This window comes from Diceros bicornis, chromosome 28, assembly GCF_020826845.1.
Source record: "Diceros bicornis minor isolate mBicDic1 chromosome 28, mDicBic1.mat.cur, whole genome shotgun sequence".
Lineage (NCBI taxonomy): Eukaryota > Metazoa > Chordata > Mammalia > Perissodactyla > Rhinocerotidae > Diceros > Diceros bicornis.
The window spans coordinates 13,638,422-13,659,677 of NC_080767.1; the positions used below are offsets into that span (position 1 = coordinate 13,638,422).

At 36.6% G+C, this 21,256-nt stretch overlaps 1 pseudogene; it reads right to left on the bottom strand.

Moving 5' to 3' along the window:
- Positions 1-889: 889 nt before the first annotated feature.
- LOC131393785 (WD repeat domain phosphoinositide-interacting protein 3-like) lies at positions 890-1,699 on the bottom strand (annotated as a pseudogene).
- Positions 1,700-21,256: the final 19,557 nt, after the last annotated feature.

Consider the following 21,256-nt stretch of genomic DNA (forward strand, 5'->3'; position numbering starts at 1 on the left):
AAATACTCTAAATTAAATGACTAATTTTTAAAGTCTATGCATCACTTTGTTCCCTACACATAACAGAGAAATTTAGTTTTAACCCTGAAGAAAGCTGACTCTCCTCATTTGGGAGACCCAGTCGCACTCCCTGGGAAGACTGGCTTCTCCTGTCAGGGACACCACAAAGCGACCCCGCTCATTGGGTGGTCTGGTGTTTTGCATCTGTTCTAACTGCTCCAGCACAGAAGCAGGGAATGGCAGCAGGCAGCACGTGTGCACACATAGCCAAACAATGTTACAGGCACGGAAAAGATAACGACATTGAATTTATACAAGGGGAAATGTCCTCATTATGTTTTCTAGCATAGTTGTGTCTTTTTTCTTCATGTTCAGACTGGGGAAGGAATTTTTCTAAGGCAGTCTGCTGGTATTATTCTATTTAAATCTTGTTATACTGTAAGAACAAACATTTGCACATTTGTTCCCTTCTTCATTGTAGACTCAGTAAAAATGATGGGATCTCTTGCCAAAAATAAATTTCAACTTGTTCATCCTTTTCTCAACCTAGTTCCTAGGATTGTATGGCGTCCCTCCAAATTTTAGATGTAAAGGATGCAGTGGAACCTATAAAGCTAAACTTCACAGTTGAACTAAAAGATAACAACCCCAATAGTCAGGCACGGTTTGTTCAAAGCCACTGAAGTATCTACATAGGCCTTGGCAATTATTCTTTTCTTTTAATATTGGAAGAAGGAAGGCTTCCTTAGGAAAGCAAATGACCACATATGGCTTCAAGGCCAAGGGTCATCAGGGCAGTCCCTCCGACTCTGTTACCCACAAGGTCCTCAGCGTGCGAGCACCAGCCCCAGAGGAGTCTGAGGGGCCCACTCAGTGCTCAATGGGGCGGTCAGCATGGGTGTTGATGGCACACACTTGTGAAGAACCACAGCTTGTCACTGGTCATTTCTAGAAACTGCCCATAGACATCCTGCGTGTACTCCTTGAAGATGAATAGGAATGTGTATAGTAGCTGCCTTCTGTGTAAATTGAAATGACAGCGTTTGACTCTGTACCAAGAGCACAAATGCATGAGAACCCAGGGGAACCTGAAATTTGGGAAAACTCCATCTGGAACTAAAGAATTTCATAAGAAAATTGGCTGATGCCAAACTAGACTGTTTATTCCTATTTTGGATCTTTGGCAGCAAAAATGCACACTGTGCCATGGTCATTAGATACACAGAGGAGGGAAGCATCCTGACTGAAGTTAATGCAATAAATATTTGCTGCTTGAGATCCTCTTCGTAGTTCCTGGGAAGAAGTAGCAAATATTCTTATGAGTCCCTTTTTCAGATTGCAATTTTGCTCCTACATGTTGAAAGCAATGCACCTCAGGACACCCTATCACGACATAAGACACAAAGGCTTTTTGGGTTATAGCAGGTTTCAAAGACGTGCAACTGAGGGGGATTGCGTGTGCATGTAAACACCTTAATCCTGGGGTCCAAAACAACCACAATTCTATCTCACTTCAATTTGACTTCCTTTACCTCTGTAGGAAATTCTATTCAATAACAGTCTTCTTTTTCAGATCATTCAAGATTATCATTTTATTGGGAGAGTATTTGGGCTTTTTTCCATTACCAACTAAAGCTAAACACTTGTAGCAAAATGCTGCTCTGGGAGACCTGGAAGTAGGACCAGGGTGACTGGGCATCCAAAGCGAGTGTACACACGGGAGCCCTCCAAGTGCCTAGTGCAGCCACCCAGCAACACGGGCAGGGCAGGGCTACATGTTTTTTATTACTATTGTCTTTACTTTATATGTTAGAAAATGTAATGTTATTGACATATAAATTCTTTTGAAATTAAGATGGTTTGGTTCAAGGGAATTCCAGTGGGATTTCTGAGACTGTGTCAGAATGATCATCAAGGTCACCTGAAAGATCAGTTGTTTGAGACCAATGAAGAGAATATTCAAAAGACACAACATAGGGGTATTTGCTGTACACAGTAAAAAAAAATGCTTCATATGAAGCAGCAATAGTTGGTACGATGTGATACCAGCTTAGGAAGAGACAGACAATGGAAACAATAGAAAGTCAAGAGACAGACCTATGTAAATATAAATAACTTAGAATACAATAAAGGTGTCACTTGAGATCTGTGGAGAAAGAGTGAATAACTAATAAATGTCACTAATAGAACAAAATGCTAATTGTTGCACCAAAATAACTTCTAGATTGTGGAAAGATTTTAATATTTCTTTAAAAACCCACAAAAGTGTTTTCAGAAAGAACTTCCTAAGCAAATATGTCACTAAATTCAGAAACAATAGAGAGAGGTGACAGATTTGACTGGGAAAAGAATACTCAGAATCAAAATTTAATGAAAAAGAAAGGGAGAAAAATCTTTTTTTTGTAATAGTCATAATATACGTAAAAGTTTCCTGAAATCCAATAAGACAGAGATGAAAAAATAGAGGAATGAGACTATTACAAAGACGATATATAGGGCCGGCCCCGTGGCTTAGTGGTTAAGTGTGCGCGCTCCGCTACTGGTGGCCCTGGTTCAGATCCTGGGCGCACACCGATGCACTGCTTCTCCGGCCACGCTGAGGCCGCATCCCACATACAGCAGCTAGAAAGATGTGCAGCTATGACATACAACTATCTACTGGGGCTTTGGGGGAAAAATAAATAAATAAAAATTAAAAAAAAAAGATATATAAATGGTCATAAAGGAAGAAAATCTTTGCATATATATGACAAAGATTTAATAGTCATAATATATATAAAATTTTTCTACAATTTAGTAAGAAAAGGAAGAAGAATTAATATATCACAAAGAAAATATATAAACGGTCACATAAAAATTTCAACCTCAGTAGCAGAAAAACAATTGCAAATAAACAAGTTTTCACTTATCAAACTGAGCAAAGATTTTAAGGAATAGTAATAACTAGTGTTTTTGTGGGCGTTGTCTTAGTCTGTTCAGGCTACTATAATAAAAATATCATTAAGTGGGTGGTTTCAACTACAAACATTTATTTCTCACAGTTCTAGAGGCTGGGAAGCCCAAGATCAAGTTGCTGACAGACAGTGTCTGACGAGGACCTGCTAACTTGAGGACCTGAGTTATAGACAGCCATCTGCTTGCTGTGTCCTTACATGTCATAAGGGGCAAGGGAGCTATCTGGGGTCTCTTTTATAAGGGTACTCACTAATCTCATTCATGAGGGCTCCACCTACTTGACCTAATCACCTCCCAAAGACCCCACCTCCAATTACCACGTGGGTGATTAGGTTTCAACATATGAATTTGGGGGGGATATAAACATTCAGTCTTACCACATCAGGTAAAGAACCACAACCAGCCAAGCTGAAGGCAAAGGGAATACAAAATGGATAGTGAAAGAAGGTGGTTATTTATATAAGTTACAGCCATGTGACCAGTTACAGAACTGAAGACTGTAATTGTCTTAAATATTCTTCCTCATTTTGTTATGAATGCTTATGTGTGTGTATCAAATACCTTTTTTCCTATAATTCCCTTATCATGTAATATAAGATAAATGTATTGACTTTTTATCATAGTATTTAGGTATTGTTAATTTTTCATCATAGTATTTAAGTTAAACAGTATCAAGGAGAAGAGTAAACATTACCCAAGGTCTTTGTGTCCTCTTCTGGGGAAAGGGTTAGTGGGTTTTTGGTTGTATGCAGGATAGTTATCATGTTAGGTGAAATCATAACCTTGTTATTGGTTTTATTTGGAGATTAAGTATGGTTTAACGAAATGGATATAAGTGCCAAGTTGAGAAGGGGTGAAGTTGCGATGTTAAGTATTTTTTGTTTTGTTTTTTGTTTATATTGAGGTGTCATTGACTTAAAACATTATATAGTTAACATCCATCTGTTGCCATATTTAGTCATACATTTTTTTTCTTGTGGTAAGAATTTTTAAGATTACTGTCTTAGCAACTTTCAAATATGCGATACAATATTATTAACTATAGTTGTCATGCCGTAGATTACATCCCTGTGACTTATTTATTTTATAACTGGAAGTTTGTACCTTTTGACTCCCTTCACCCATTTTGCCCACTCTCCACCTCTGGCAATCACCAATCTGTTCTCTTTATCTCTGAGCTTTGTTTTTTCTTTTTTTTTTGGATTCCACATATAAATGAGATCATATGGTATTTGTCTTTCTCTGTCTGACTTATTTCACTTAGCATAATACCCTTTGGTCCATCCATGTTGTCACAAATGGCAAGATTTCATCTTTTTTTACGGCTGGGTAGCATCTTTATCTATTCATTTGTTGATGCACACTTAGGTTGTTTTTATATCTTGGCTATTGTAACTAATGGTGAAATGAACATGGGGGTGCATATGTCTTTCTGAGTTTATGTTTTTGTTTTCTTTGGATAAATATTCAGAAATGAAATTGCTGGATCATATGGTGTTCTATTTTTAATTTTTTGAGGAACCTCCATCCTGTTTTCCATAATGGCTGTATCAATTTACTTTCCCACCTACAGTGCGCAAAGGTTCCCTTTTCTCCACATCCTTGCCACTTGTTATTTCTTGTCTTTTTCATAATTGGCATTCTAACAGGTGTGAGGTGCTATCTCATTGTGGTTTTGATTTGGATTTTCCTGATGATTAGGGATGTTGAGTATCTTTTCACGTACCTGTTGGCCTTCTGTATGTCTTCTTTGGAAAAATGTCTATTCAGATACTCTGCCCATTTTTTTAATCAGATTATTTTTTTGCTATTGAGTTGTATGAATTCTTTATATATTTTAGGTATTAACCCCTTATCAGATATATGATTTGCAAATATTTTCTCATTCAGGTAGGTTACCTTTTCATTTTGTTGATAATTTCCTTCGCTGTGCAGAAGCTTTTCAGTTTGATGTAGTCCCACTTGTTTATTTTTGCTTTTGTTGCCTTTGCTTTTGGTGTCAAATCCAAAAAATCATTGCCAAGACAGATGTCAAGGAGCTTACAGCCCATGTTTTCTTCTAATTTTTTGGTTTCGGGTCTTACATTGAAGTTTTTAATCCATTTTGAGTTAATTTTGATGTATGGTGTAAGATAGTGGTCCTGTTTCATTCTTTTGTGTGGGGCTGTCCAGTTTTCCCAACACCATTTATTGAAGAGACTGTCCTTTCCTCGTTGAATATTCTTGGTTCCTTTGTAGTAAATTAATGGACTACATACTTGTGGGTTTGTTTCTGGGGTCTCTATTCTACTCCATACTGTTTTGATTACTATAGCTTTGTAACATAGTTTGAACTCAGAGAGCTCAAATTTTGATTCCTTCAGCTTTGTTCTTCTTTCTCAAGATTGCTTTGGCTATTGGGGGTCTTTTGTGGCTCCATACCAATTTTAGGTTTGCTTGTTCTATTTCTGTGAAAAATGCCATTGGAATTTTGATAGAGATGGCATTGAATCTGTAGATTGCTTTGGGTAGTATAGACATTTTAACAATATTAGTTCTTCCAATCCATGAGCACAGAAGATCTTTCCATTTATTTGTGTCTTCTTAAATTTCTTTCATCAATGTCTTATAGTTTTCAGTGTACAGGTCTTTCATCACCTTAGTCAAAGTTATTCCTATGTATTTTATTCATTTTGATCCCATTGTAAATGGGATTGTTTTCTTAATCTCTCTTTTTGCTAGTTCATTATTAGTGTATAGAACTGCAACATATTTCTGTGCATTGATGTTGTATCCCGTAACTTCATTGAATTCATTTATTAGTTTTAACATTCTTTTGGTGGAGTCTTTAGGGTTTTCTATATATAATTTCATGTCATCTGTAAATAGAGACAGTTTTACTTCTTCCTTTCCAATTTGGATGCCTTTTCTTTCTTTCTTTTTTTTGCCTAAATTTTATGGCTAGAACTTCCAATACTATATTGAATAAAAGAGGTGAGAGTGGGTGTGATAGTTAAGTTTCATCTCAACTTGAGTGGATCAGGGGATGCCCAGATATCTGAGTAAACGTTATTTCTGGGTGTGTCTGTGAGGGTGTTTCTGGATTAGCATTTGAATTGTGGATTCCTTAAAGTAGATTGTGGTCCCCAATATGGGTGGGCATCATCTAATCCAGGGAAAGCCTGAATAGGACAAAAAGGCAGAAGAAGGTGAACAAAACAAGGTGAATATTTGAGGTATGAAAAGTATATGGAGGTAGCTTGGGGCTAAGAAGGTGAGGCTAGGGTTTCCTTGAAACCCAAAATGATTCAGAAATAATATGCATGATACGTGTATTTTTAAATGAAAGTTTAGTTTTGACAATATGTTAGAAAATGGATGTTTCTCACTGGGTAACCAAGCATGAAAAATGAATATCCTCCAGCTCACTTTTTCAGTTAGTTTCCTTGTTTTTCTTTCAAGGAATATGCATATAGAGGCTTGCAATGGCTTACTACAGAGACAGTGAGTAATTTGAATTTTCTCCTGGACTCAGAGATGATCCAGATTATTTGGCAGCTTTACTTCTTCTAGTTTGCATTGCATTTGCATTTTAATACAATGTCAATAGAACAACTATCTTCTTTGAACATTTTATTCCTTTCCTTTACAGAGCAGTTATTCTGATCAGAGGATAAAATAACAAAATATAAGTCTCCGATGGAAATCAGACCAACCGATTGAAATAAATTTAAAAAGAAATCCTACCTCAAGATGTATGTGTAATAGAGTGAAATGATATACCCTTGCTGTTTCAGAAAAGATGAATGCTGCCTAAACAAGAGATGAAACTTCAAAATATTGGCATTTGAAAAAACACAGAGCTTAACCAAGGGAGGAAAAACTCATATTATATAGATGGACTATGTCCTTTTAACCATCGATGCCTTAAGAAGGTTGTACATTTATTCGTTAATTCATAAAATATTATTGTATATATATTCTGTCCCAGGGACTGTGCTGGGCACACGTTAATTCAGTTTAGTAGAGAAGGATGTTGAGTGAACTATATAATAAACGTGATGAAAGAAGTAAGCACACTGGGGTGGGGCGAGTTACCATAGAAACACAGAAAGGACTGGAGAATTGGAAAAAGCTTCTTGAAAGAGATATTGCTTGGGAACTCTGAAAATCAGGATTTGAAGAGTGGTGCAGTAGGAAGACCCTTGGAAATGGGTCAAGGGACCTAGGTTCCGGTATGAACTTGTCCTTTAACTAAAACTTGTGCCTTGAAAGGTGATGGGAAGCACACACAAAGGGAAGAGACAGGAGAAGCAAGGATACTATGAAACCAAAGAATGTTTGACATAAGCTGGGTGGAAGAGACTGAGGGTCTTGAGGAGTATAGCTAGTGCCCTTGACTAGCTCTGTCTAGGGAGCTTCTTATCCTGGGTTTCTTGAACTCAAGTGAGGCAGTGCTGGCAACTTTAGTATCTTTCCTGCACGTCCTCTATTGCCTATGGACTTTTTCAACTCCTCTCTAACAATTTCTGAAAACAAGTGTGATCTAATCCACGGAATTTCAGTGGGTGGTCCCAGAATCTCCTGCAACACAACCACTCAGGGTCCTTGTTAAAAATGCAGGCCCATGGGTCTTACCTCAAGGTTGCTGAATCAGAATATCTGGGGCTGATATTCTGCAGTCAGGACATCTGTACTTTAACACCTTTACTAGGTGATTTATTTACACCAACTCATTCTGGTCCACCCGTTCCATCCTCCCTGCTATCCAAAGAAACTGGCGCCACATTTGCACCTCCAAACAGGGACATTGTGGGGACTGAAAAAGCATGGCTACAATTCCCAAATTAGTGGATTTTCCACTCCATTGTTTAATTTCCCATTTCTGATCCAACAATTTAAACTTATTTAGTGTTTCCAGAAATAACACTAGTGGAAAAAGTCTTACGGTAAGTTGTTAAGAAGAAAAGAAGGAACTTAAGTTGTGCATACTTTAATACTTTGATTTTATTTGTGAGCAAAAATATTCATGGAAAAATACTGAAAGGAAACACAACCAAACATTAGCCATTTTTGTTTTCATGGGGTAAGATTGTTGATTTTATTTATCTTTCTCTTTTCCTGTAGTTTGCACCCTCTAAAATAGGCACATATTTTATAATTAAAAATAATATAATAACTTCATGGGTAAATTGAGTTTTCATGAAGATTTAACAGTCTTTATTGGCTCTGGCCTTCCAGATGGCACGGATGTGCTCAGTGATCTCTGACTTCATTCGATTTCTGAAAATGCCCTTTGATCATCAACCTTTGCTCTACTTTTCCTGAAAAATTAAGTCATCAGAAACCCTGACTCAGGGACACAAAGGGTTTGGAAGGTTTCAATTTGGGGGATGAATAAAAATCACAGGGAGTACATCTGTTCACTTCTAAAACTCTGTAAATCTTTGTGAGAAGTTTTAAAAGCAGGCTTTCAATTCTTGATTCAGGATTTAAAAGTTGATGAGGATAAAAAGAAATTCAGATAGTCTTCTAATATAGAAATAAAGCCAAAATTTTAAAAGATTTTGATTTTCTTTTGGTAATTGTTTTAATTACGTACCAAGTGATTATCTCTTAATTTATTCTTTTTTAAATGTTATGTAATATACTCCTATTATACACAATTTAGAAAATAAAAAATATTATACATATTCCCCTTATATAATAATATTATAGTGTATTTTCTACAATCTATGCATATGACTGTGATCAATTACATATAATTTGGATGCTTGTAATTTTTTATAATTTTTTAGCATACATATATTTTATGTTACTAAATAGATTTTAGAAACATCATTAAACCAAAAGATTCCTGATGTTAAAATCATCACCACACTAATGTGTTCAGATTACAAATCTGCTTCAAATCACCTACAATATGCTTTTGGTCTCATGACACATTTAAATATTCAAGAGGATCTGCATTCTAATTTCCATTGTCGTATTATATAATTAGTCACATCTAGGGGAAGCAGTGATAAGGAGCAGCATAAATTTAAGTGAAAAAACTTACTTTCAGTCCTCATGAAGATATCCATCTAATGGATGGAGATTCATGTAAGAGTTCATGACTAAACTATCAATAATCTCAACTTCTTAAATAGAAAATTTAACTTGTGATAACAGATAAGTTTGACCAAATTTTTGTGATGGTACTAATTTGAAGATTCTTCCTACTCCCCTTAAAAGCTATAGCCCCTTCAGGTCCTGTATAATGCAGAGAAAATAGTCATCAAGCTTGGAGACTCTTAGAAGACATTTATTGAGCCGAGCATTGAAATATTTCCAGATGGATCTGGACTCTGAACATCTGGGTACTGATATATCACCTGGAGACTTCCCTATTTATTCTTCAGTAAATCAGATGGCATCCAAAGCTAGATAAATCCTACACCTGAAGAAAGAGGAAGGCAAAATATTCTGAGATAACTGATACAGTAGGTAACTACTGTTAATACACAAGAAAACTCTGGATAATGGAAGGCTTTAATAATGCCTGACCTTGGATACCAGAAATAGTAGTCCCAGGAAATTTGAGTCCAGTTCTCCTGCTCTTTCAGTAGGGAGCTTATTATAGTTCCCCCAATTTCAGTTAAAACCTCTGCAAGACACTCCCCACGTAGTTTTTATATTAGAATTTTTCTTTTCTTTCTTATAGTGACAAGGACTCTTCACATTCAAACTTAAATTTTCCCATATCAATCACCAAGTATTTCATTCTGGGCTTTAGAAAAAGTATAGCTGATTCACAAAACAAGAAGAGTGCAAAGTGGCTCTCTTCCTAACTCTAAATTCAGTTACATTGAGTTGATATCTTGAAATTAGCCACAGTCAGAGTACCTTAAACCACAGAAAACAGCAAACCTTCTAAATCAGAACCCTCACTCCCAGCGCCAGCTGGCTTGTCTGACCAGACCACCACTGTTTGCAGAGCTCTATGTATGGCTAAAGTGGGGCATAGTCTGATAATCATGCACTTGGTGGCCTTGATCTTAACATAGATGTCCTTAATTGGCTCTCACTGGCAGTATGATCTAGAGTCTAGACACAACAGCATAAGCAGCTTGCAAAGAAAAATGAAAGCCAAATTTCCCATGTAGGAGGATTCCAAAGTGACCCAAAGTATAAATCATAGAAAACTCTCCTCCTCTCTTAATTCAAAGGGGAAAGAAGAAGACAAAGATGAAGAATGAAGAGGAAGGAGGAAGGAGTGGAGGAGATGGTGGAAGAGAAAAGAAGGAAAAGAAAGAAAAAGTAAGGAGGATGAAAAACGGCTTATCAAAAATCCTGCTTTTTCCACAGTGGACAAAATGCATGGCCATTATTCATCCTTTGTTTCAGAGGCACTTTTACTGTGGGTTTTATCTCCCTTTTCTTTTTTTTTTTTAATACCAATATTAGAGTACCCTACAACATGTCCTATTATTAGTACAGGAGTATTCTGGACCATGCTTTGCTTCTGCACCTCAAAATCCAAGACTGTCCACTCCTTCGAGGACCCTAAACTCCATTAATGAGTCATAATAAAATGCTCTATTTCCAAGACTCAGTGACACAAATAAGAGATTCTCAGATGTAAAAGAACCAGTCACAGGCAAAACAAGGTTAGAGAGAAGAGTCTGAATTTGAATCACTGCTTTTGGAGAGATCCAAGGGTTTAGATCAGACTCATCATGAAGATGGCTTTCAGAAAATTAAATTTCTTATTTAACTGCTAACTTGACTCTAATTTCTCAAAGACCCTTATTATAGTTTATCTCAGTTTAATACTAGTCAATACATCATTTGAAATATACTCTATTGAGACTTTCTGAATATCAGATACATAGCCAAATGAGAAATCAAAATTTCTCATTCAGGTGGTTCAGATAGATGGTTTCATAAATTATATCAATGGTGTAGCACATACTCTGCAGTCGCAAGATATAGGACAACTTCTGTAAGTCCACGTATACTTTCAAGTATTTGGTGTCCCCATGAATCACAATAAAAAGAAGGTGAAGGTGAAACACAGGTACTCTAATTTGCAGTTTGCACCACATTTCAGGTGCATTTCGGTTTGACTTTATATTCAGACAAGCAACAATAATTCTTAATTACTCTTGGTAATATCACAGAAATTTTTCTAACAAAAAGTAGAAGCAGAAAACATAAAATGTAAGTCCTCGGTTGGGCAGGGATTTTGTTCCATTTTATTCACTAATATATCCTGACTGTTTAGGATAGCACTTGGGAGAGTAGGGACTAAATAAATACTTGTTGACTGAATGATTAAATGAATGAATAGAAATTTCAGATTAGTAACTTTACTATTTTTCTGTAGGTTTCATTGCAATTTGATTAAACTCATCATAGTTGTATTTCCCTTTTTATTTTCCATGGTAACTGTACGTTTCTGCCGCAGAGAAGTAAAGGAACACTATAGCCACAATTTATGATTTACAATTCTACAAATTAACTGTATTTTCATAAAAACCTCTTCTCAACTAAACTAAGTTCATCATGTTGGAAAATCCTTTAGCTAAGGAACAAATCCAACAAAAATTATATCAAGAGGCCAATTTATATTTACAATCTTGCTTATTAAAATTTTTATTTGTTATTTATTTCCATCAGTTTTTTTTTCTGTTCACAAAAGCACAGCCAATTAAAACAAACACACACATGAACAACAATGAAAAACTGGTTTTCAGTTTCGAATGGCCCACACCCTTTCACTAACTAAGCACCTGAACTCACCCACTCTGGTTTTTCAGCTATCTAGTGCCCCTGTGAATTCACTTGGACGCAAAGGAGCAGTCACTTATTAAGGTAGTTCCTGAAAAGAAGAAGAAATACCATATCCATTTCTGGGAGTCTATTAGGAAATGTTCTATGGTTGAAACTAGTTAATGAATACTTTAGGAACATGCATAGTTGAGAAGGAGAATCAACTTAACTACCTTTGTCAATCAAAGTCTTAATTGTACAGTTAATTCATGCTAATTAGTTGATGAAGTATTTAGTTAACTGTGTACACTTTCCACTATATGTTGCTACACCTAGAGATAATTTCTTTTAACATAATTCTGCCTATAGATGCCTATAAATGAAAATATATAAAAAATTATCTCTAGTATTAATTTTCAGAAAGATCAAAATAGATGAAATTAGACCTTTTATTTTGAAAATTAAATTCTAAACTTCCCTTTCCAAATCAAGAAGTTAAGACTTTTTCTCACTTGAAAATAAGGAAATGTGATTTAGAAAATGCCTGAGCTTCCAACTGTATGATATAAAAATTTATAGTTTTAGGTAACAAATCCCTTATATGAATTATTTAGATCATTGTTTCCCTAATTTGGCTGTTGGCTGTGGTGTATCAGAATCTTCTGGGAAGCTTCTAAGAATATAGATCTCAGGATCTCTGCCTGGATCTATGGAGTCAGAATCTTTGGAGGTGGAGCTCAAGAATCCATATTTTCAAAAAAATATTTTCTGCAGGTGATTCTGACGTGTAACCAAGTTTGGGAACAAAATATGTTAGTTAGTATTTCCTACCATCACTTGCTATCCCCACTCTCATTCTTCCACATATTCCAAGAAGCAAATCTACACAAAAATTAAGCCTATCATTAAATTTAGAGAGTTTGAATTGGTCTGACAACATACAGTCCACAAAGAATATACACAATCCACTCTGTAGGGCCCACTCAGGATCTTTCACCATCCATAGCTATTGCAGCCATGGTACTAGTTCAAAACTGTGTGGCTTCTGATCAGGACATACCTCATGGAGAAAACAAACAGTAAAAATTTTAAATATGAGTCCAAATCACAAGTCTTGATACTCTCAATTGAGAGCTTTGATTTGTGATTTGTTGCTTCTCACACATCAGCAACTCTTTTTAGTGTCCTCCATTGTATAAAGATTCAGGGATTTACAAATGATAAGTCAGTCCCTTGAACCACAATGGGAACCCAGAAGGTCATTTTGGCAGCCTGGGTTCCCTCCAGAAGTTAGAGTCTGAGATAAGGGCTTGAGTACAGGTAATTTTGGAGGGAAGTAATCCCAGGGAACAGGAGTCAAGGATTGGGGAGTGAAATATGGAAGGAAGGAAAGCCAGTTCAAGGGGTGTTCTTAAGTTGGTCATTGCTGTGGGCACTGGGGCTGGATTATGCTGGGATCTTCTGTAGCAATGTAAAATGTGCCTCAAGATCACTTACTGGAAGCAAAAAAGAGGAGAGCATTCATGTACCAGCTCCCATCTTCTAGTAGTCAAGAATTTCCCCATCAGATTTTTATTCTTTGGCACTCCAGTTTGTGCATGTGACTGCCATCTGGTTCCTTCAAGCATCCCACACCACAATGTCAGAGAAGACCTGGAGCTCAAAACAGAAGGTATGCAGACAGGCAAAGGTGCGGTGCTCTCAGATTACGTATTTGTATGAAGCTGTTACAGCAATGACTGGATGAAAACGTGGGCCAAGAAGCCCAGAGATAAGGCACAAACATTGTCCAACACAGTCACGCGTGTATCAAGAGGCTGCTGTTCTGCAGTGAGTCTGCAATTTAGAGCTGTGAGGTCCCAAGGCTGAGTACTCTTATTTATGTATTGAAATATTTCCAGAGTTCTCTGAATTATCAAAAATAACACGAAGTTATGTTCATTACATACTGTTGCTTTGGAAGTTTCTGTACAATGTTAGTTCCCTTCCTCCACATACTGTCGATTTCTTATCCCCATCAAAGTTTTCTCCTTTCTGTTCCCATTGAGCTTTGCTTTGTATTTCACCTGTGACCAATGAGAAGCTAATTAATCTCCATCTCCTTTACATTTAGCAAATGAACAAGATATGGAAATTATAGTGGGTACCATCACCTCCTTGATGATTTTGGGTAGAATTCTCCTCTATGACTAGTATCACCTCACTATCAAACGCCACTAGAGAAAATTAAGACTGCCTGGTGCTCTTATACCAGGCTCCTTGGGATCTTAGAGCATACGAGTAAAGTGGTGGGTGCTTACAGTATTCTCAAGATTCATGATCAATGACCCTTATGGGAGAACCTGCCACAGCACATTTGCCTGGCTCGTTATTATCTGAAATGTTTCTGGAAGATAAGCCTTGTTCCTCTTCATCCCTGCTCCCAAACGTTTCTCAGAGATGATCCTACTTTGCCTGACATACAATCATCACCACTGTGCACTTTGAAAGTCAAGCTCCCATTTCCAATAACAGCTTTCCCTTTGAATTAACCTTCATTTCTAACTCCACTCTTTGGACATTGTCGCTGACTGAAGACCACTTTTCTATGATCGCTGACTCTGTCTGCATTTGACCTGTGATCTTGTTAGCTCTGTGCTAATCCTTTCACCCTTAGCTTGGTTGTCTCTTTATTCCCAACAAGGCATGGGCCAGCATCTGGAAACACATAGCTTGATCCTTTGCTGGGAGATTTGTTATTTCAGGAAATTCTGCCTTTGTGTATTCCTGTTGTGCAAAGGGATTCAATATTTCCTAGAAACAGAATGATTAGATTCACTTGTGCTTTTGAAGTATTTCATATTACCGTGCAGGAACTCATCAAATTGAGTCTGATTTAAAATAATACAAAGCATGAAGGAATTATTCATTCTATCACCCTTCTTTTTGCAGTTCACGTGGATACCCCATCGTTAATGCCACTCTTTAATCATTAATTATGACTGTATTTCTGTGGCAATGAGCTGAAAGTGATACTAAGACAGGCTTCAAAAAATGGAGGAAAATTTTAGCTCATATAACTGAACACTTAAGGGACTATTTGACTTCAGTTATGGTTTTACACAATGTTCAAGAAGAAGCAAATAGACTTTTCTATCTCCATTTCTTGGCTTTGCTTCCACAATGTTAGATTCATTTTCTGCAGATCCCCACTCCCACCTGGCAGTTGTCAGATGACTGCAGCAGCTCCCATCCCTGCATGCTCTTGTGCAGTGGAGGAAAAAGATTGAGAGTATTTCTGAGGATTGACAGTGAAATTTTTATTGAGCTTCATTGAGTCTTATTCACTTATGCATTTACATTGGACTCTTACTTATTGAACTGTGTCCCTTCCAAATTCGTACGTTGAAGTCCTAACCCCTCCCTCCCCCCAGTACCTGTGAATGGGACCTTGTTTGGCAATAGGGTCATTGCAGATGTAATTAGTTAAGATCAGGTCATATGGGAGTAGGGTGAGTCCCTTATCCAATATGACTGGTGTCCTTATATAAAGGGAGAATTTGGGGACAGATATGCACACAGGGAGAACAACATGTGAAATGAAGGCAGAGATTGGGGTGATGCAGCAGAATCCAAAAAATGCCAACGATTGCCAGCAAACTACCAGAAGTTAGAAGCATGGAACAGATTCTCCTTCCACAGCTTCCAAAAAGAACTAACCCTGCTGATACCTTGATCTTGGGTTTGTAAGACTGTAAGACAATAACTTTCTGTTGTTTAAGCCACTCAGTTTGCTATGGCAGTACCAGGAAACTAATATGTGGAGCAATCACCACCGTCGGGTGAAACAATGCTCTGGCCAGGCTTGAGTAGTGTGTAGACCCACAATACCGGGAAGGGAATGACAGCACTGAAACACTGAGGCAAGGGGTGATTCTCAGGGCAAGTTAGAGTTGGGGAATGAATGGAAGATGTGTAGAATAAACTTCAGCTGTAAACTATATAGTTCCCTATCTTCTCTCAATTTTAGGAACATCAAAGTTCACCTCTCCATTTATCAATTAGATAAATATTTGTCCTATTTCAGTCCTTCAATTACACCTGATATTTTTCTCTTCTGCACAAGACCAAGTGTTTCTCAGGCTCCTAGAAACATTGGAAATGTCCATGATTTCCTTCCCAAGTTGAAGGTGTTAATGAAAGCAATGATAATATAATCCCTGATAAATAATTACAATGACATCTCAGTAATCAGAGTGTTTGATCAAAATGTTCTATATTTTGTCCATAGTGTATGAGAGAGATTTTGCTATACTAATATACCAAAGTAGTAGGATGAACACATGTAGAAATTCTGTAAAAACCTAAACTTGGAATGGTGTGTAGAAAAAAAAAAAGAAAGTAGTTTTCAGGTTGAGACACATTCTGTGCAGTAGTAATATGTGAGCAGTATGGAATTGTGCTCTAGAAGAGAGTTGAAGTCATTGCTGGTAATAGTAATGTATATGTTGAGACAATAAAGGTTGAGCCATTGGTATATATATTCATGAAATGGGCTACTAACATTCTGTTTGTTTTATATTTAACTCTGTAGGGTCTACTAATTTACAATTAAACTAAAAGAGCCACTAGGACTAATGAGCTAATAATTGCAAAGAACCCTGAGCATGAATAAAAGGCACCAAGGGAGGACAAACTTCTATTCATGAAAATCGAAACATCTGAGACTTTAATTACACCCCTTGCTAGAACTGACTTGTAATCAGTTATGGGGACTAGCTCATTAATGCTCTACTACGGGATTCCTAAACAACACATTGAAAGCCATTTCACTTATCAAATTTGAATATACTTAAGAGCAGGCATTTTCTGGTAATTCTGCCACAATACAGCAGGTTCCCTTTTTTCCTTGAAATTCAAAGGATTCTAATTACTCCTATAGTATAAAACACCTCTGCACTAGCATAATTTTCATTTCAGTTTTTTAAATTGGGCAGTGGGTGTATGTTTGAGGGATGTTATTTCTAGGACAGGGGGAAAAGGAATAAATAAAAGAATTTCTTCAAGTCTCTGTGTAGAGATAGTTATAGGACTAGGGTCAGTGAAATGGAGACTCAGATATTTGGTTTTCAGTACTGGAACCCTGAGCTTGCCCAGAGAAGCACTGAAGGAAGTGCCAAAGTTTCTCCAAGTATGGTATTTGTCAGTCAAGTGTTCTGGAAAATGTATGAAGTTGTATATACATATGTGTGTGTGTATACATAATCTCTAATTTGAAAATTTTTAACCTACTGAAAAATGGAAAGAATAGCACGATGAACAACACCCTTACATCCTTTACTTTGATTCTAGCATGTATATTTTGATCCATTTTTGTAAAAATTTGAATCTAATATTTATTTTTTAATATTTATTTTGGAAAATATTAAATCTTTATGTGGTGGGAATTTAGATGAAGCTACATTATTTTCAATTTACTCATCTATAGATTCTAATACAATGATCATGTATTACTTTTATAAATAAAAAAAGGCAGAGTAAAACATCCTGGAAAACCATTCTTATTAGGACATTTGGCAATAATTTCATTAGGGAGCTATCAAATGTTTCATAAATTTCACGTTATGGATTTGAATCTATGTGTAGAGTCAAGATTTGTGATCAGCTGTGGGTTATAGATACCTGAAAAATAGTAAAAATTAAGAGTGTTATTTTTCTCATGCACCAAGGAGTTTGCAGGTAGGAAGTCCAGGCCTGGTATCTTGGAACCAGAAAGTTATAAAATACTCAGGCTGCTCCCATCTTTCTCTCTGTCATCCTTATCATGTATTCCAGGTCACACGGTCTTAAGAAGGGTACTCAAGTTCCAGCATCAAGTCCTCATTCCAGTGAGGAGGAAGGAAGACAGCAAGAACTCAACCACTCATTTGCTCATTTAAAGTTTTTGTTTTTTTAAATCCCAACCCACTGACTTCTGGTTATATTTCAATATGTGGAATTAAGTGGCCGTGTCAATCAGTAAACAAAGCTGGTGATGCAGTCTTCTGCTGGGCACAATGCCTTCTCCAACAAAACTGAATATGAAACATCATTTTATGTACCACTAAAAATAACCTCCTTCTGATGAACTATGTCATAATTTTCTTTCTACTTAGAATATTTATTTGATAATCATTGATAGAATACTTTTAGATTTTTCTTTTTACACTTAGAATATTACTGTATATCATGCTGTTCTATGTCCAGGACATTGTGCGTACATACACACAAACTGTTTTTTTCAATGGTAAATTGTAACAGTTTTTTCTAAGACGTTGTAGAAAGCAACTAAATTCAACATGAATGATACCAAGTACACATATAATTCAGCTGATGTGACAACAATGTGAACAGCACCGATCAAACTCACATAAGATCAGGTGATGACAGTTATGTCAAGATGCGTCTTGACCAACAGTGAGGCAAGACACCAACAATGGCAAGAGTATGGAACAAAAACAAGTTTGTCTTGGAAGCAGTCAGTATAGCGCCTAAGAATTAACTAGTTCAAAACTATGCTTTTGTATAGTCAGTGGTGTCTGCAACAAAACTACTTGAATCTGCGTGGCAGAAACTCTAAACTTAATTCAGATTCTTTTAAAAAAGGAGGTGGTGGTATTCTAAGCAACTACTTAAGAATTCAATGTAACTACTTTCACAAAGCAAAAAATCCAGAAATGAGATAAAGTGGTTTCTATTTCAAAAGCAAAATTGAGGGAGAAAAAGTACACTGGGTCCTGGAGAAGAAAAGAAGGATAAACCAGAGGGCAGAGTAGAAAGAGATATTTGTTCAATGCAATCTTGAAAGAGATAAAGGCACCGGAAGTACAGTGCATCCGGGCATTGAAATTGCATCCCTGTACTTGCTAGGGGCACATAACTAAGCTGAATGAGAGGGCCAAGGAGGCTGAAAGGACGATAACTAGCTCAGTCTTCTGCTAGGATCTTGCATGCTCTTCGTCAGTGTAATAAGGTCATTTAATCCATCACCTAGCAGAGTATCTGGCATATAGTAATGCTCAAAATTATTTATTACATTGAATTAGAAAATTGAAACTTTTTATTGGGATGAGGAGTTAAGAAATGCCCCCAAGACATTCATGAGCATTCTTTTTCAGCTGAGTAGGTTAAATGGAAGTTCTTCTCAGAGATTTGTACTTTTTAGTGGTGGTAGGGGGGTAGTATTCAGGTTAGTCTCTGACTCTGGGACGTAGGTGGAAACCAGTAGGTAGTAATCAGACATGTCCATCAAAACTAAACAAGCTGACTTAAAAGTTACATGCCGAAAGAATATCCTAGTCGTCTATTTTCTTACAAGACAAGCATGGGATATACTATCAGTAAAAAAAAGATTTTGAATTTATACTAGATTTCATGCAGTCGCATTTATTATGCACCTGCTCTCTATAGCTTCCTGAATTGGATACTGTGGGAAGATAACAGAAGAGATTGGTAGAGCGTAAAGAGAGGCTTAGATTCAATGACTAAGTCTTCTGAACCCCACTTCAGATCCACAAAGAAGCATCTCTGCAGCTTTGACTCCAGCATCTGTAATTTAAAAATCTGCCAGTGTGATTCTGATGTGCAGCTATGTTTAGGATTCTCTAGATTGGATCATTTCTTGAGTTCTTTTCAGCTCTCAAATTTCACACTTTAATACATTCATCACGTATTCAACAAACCTACTGGTTTTTACTTGTAGCTGGCTGTTTTTCTAGTTCTCATCTCTCCTTAAAATACAGAAGACCATGGGAGCCTCATAAACCTCAGATAGGCCCTGGGATAAGTTTATAAAATTCTAGAGCCAACTAAAGCCCCCAGAGATGCAGAGCCTGAGAAATTCCCAGAAATATGGGATAGAGCAAGAATGTGCTAGTCTATTACTGTTAACATTTCCATCTAATATCTCCAAATCTTTGCCCGTACAGTCTTCTGTAACAGCAGAACTTTAACTATTGCAATCACAATGGTCTCTCCGCCATGGGATGAATGATAGTCCGGAGACCACCAAACTACTCCCACAGAGGAACAGGACTGCTGAACCAACGACTGGACATAGGGGCAACTATTACATTAAGGAAGACAGAATAAACATTTGGGGTTTACTACCTGTAAGAAAAAGAGTAATATACCAAATAATATGTTGTATTAATACACCAAATAATATACTAATTATATAGTGATATTTTGATTCTCAATCCACATGGCCTGTGAGAAAATCTTCTGCTTGAAGAGTTATAGTGGTGGGTTTGTTTCCCACATGAAGAACTCAAGAAATAAATATATCTGCCTTTAAATGGAAGCAAAGACAGGTATCTCTTTGTCAGTCTTTGTTTAATTGGCCTGAACCACTTTATAAAAAACAAACAAGGTATTGTTTCCAAATTAGCTTTCAGCTTTGGAGGCTATGAGACATATTGCACAAGCATTAGATATTTGACATATACAGCTGTGGTACAGTGATATAGTGAAAGTAATGGAAGAGGGTTACGCACTTATCAGAAATTCTCCAATAAAATAAATATGCCTCATAGATTCTTGAAGCTAAAAGGGCCTTAAGAGATCTTATAGTTTCTAAAGAATGAGTAGGAAATTGCCAGGAGGAAAATCAAAACAAGAGATTCTGGCAGATTTAAATTTTCAGATCCATGTGCAAACATGACACATTATGAAACAGCAAGTCGTGAAAGATAATAAGGAGTACTTTTAGCTGAGAGATTGATAAAAATAAGCTCGTAATGGATGTGATGAGTTGGATTTTTCCTTCTCCCATCAGCATCCCTCCCTGCAGGAAGATTACATTTCATGCTCCCTTGATATTTTCCTTATCTATGTCACTTCCTTTAACCAATGAAAGGAGAGCACAAGTTATGATTGTCACTTCCACTAAAGTTTAAAAATCAGTGTACAGTCCACTATATATATTTTCTCTTTGTTGCATGCCCAGATTGGGTTTGCTCCTTCAGTCTGGTTCCCAGAGGAAAGATGATTTGGAGCAGAGCTATAGTTAACCTGCTAAAGACATGTATCATGAGCAAGAAATAAATCTTTGTTACTGTAAGTCATTGAAATTCAGGGGCCATTTGTTTCTATTGCATAACACCACTTAAGCTGACTGATACAAAGTACCTTGTATGTCAGTCTAGGAGATGGATGGAGATTTTTAAACTAAGGAGCAAAATGGATAGATGACTCTGTTGACTATGAGGGGTGAAATGAAAGATAATGAAGCTATAGGTTGGGAGAGGGCATTTCTACTGCTAGCAAGTCCTAAATGAGTGTGATTGCTCAATATACAGTATCATTCCTCATACTGGCATATTTCTAAACATGCTCATCTAAAAACACAATAAATTACTTAGAGAACAAATCAGAATGTATGTAAGTAAATAACATATTCTCATGCTTTACCACGCTCCAATTGCTCCATTGAAATTACTAGTAAAGGACAATTTATTCTTTGTTAATTATTGTATTTGCTAATATTAAATAACCAAGATAGATTCAAAATAATTGTTATCTTTCTTCAAAGCTTTTTTTAAATTTTAAT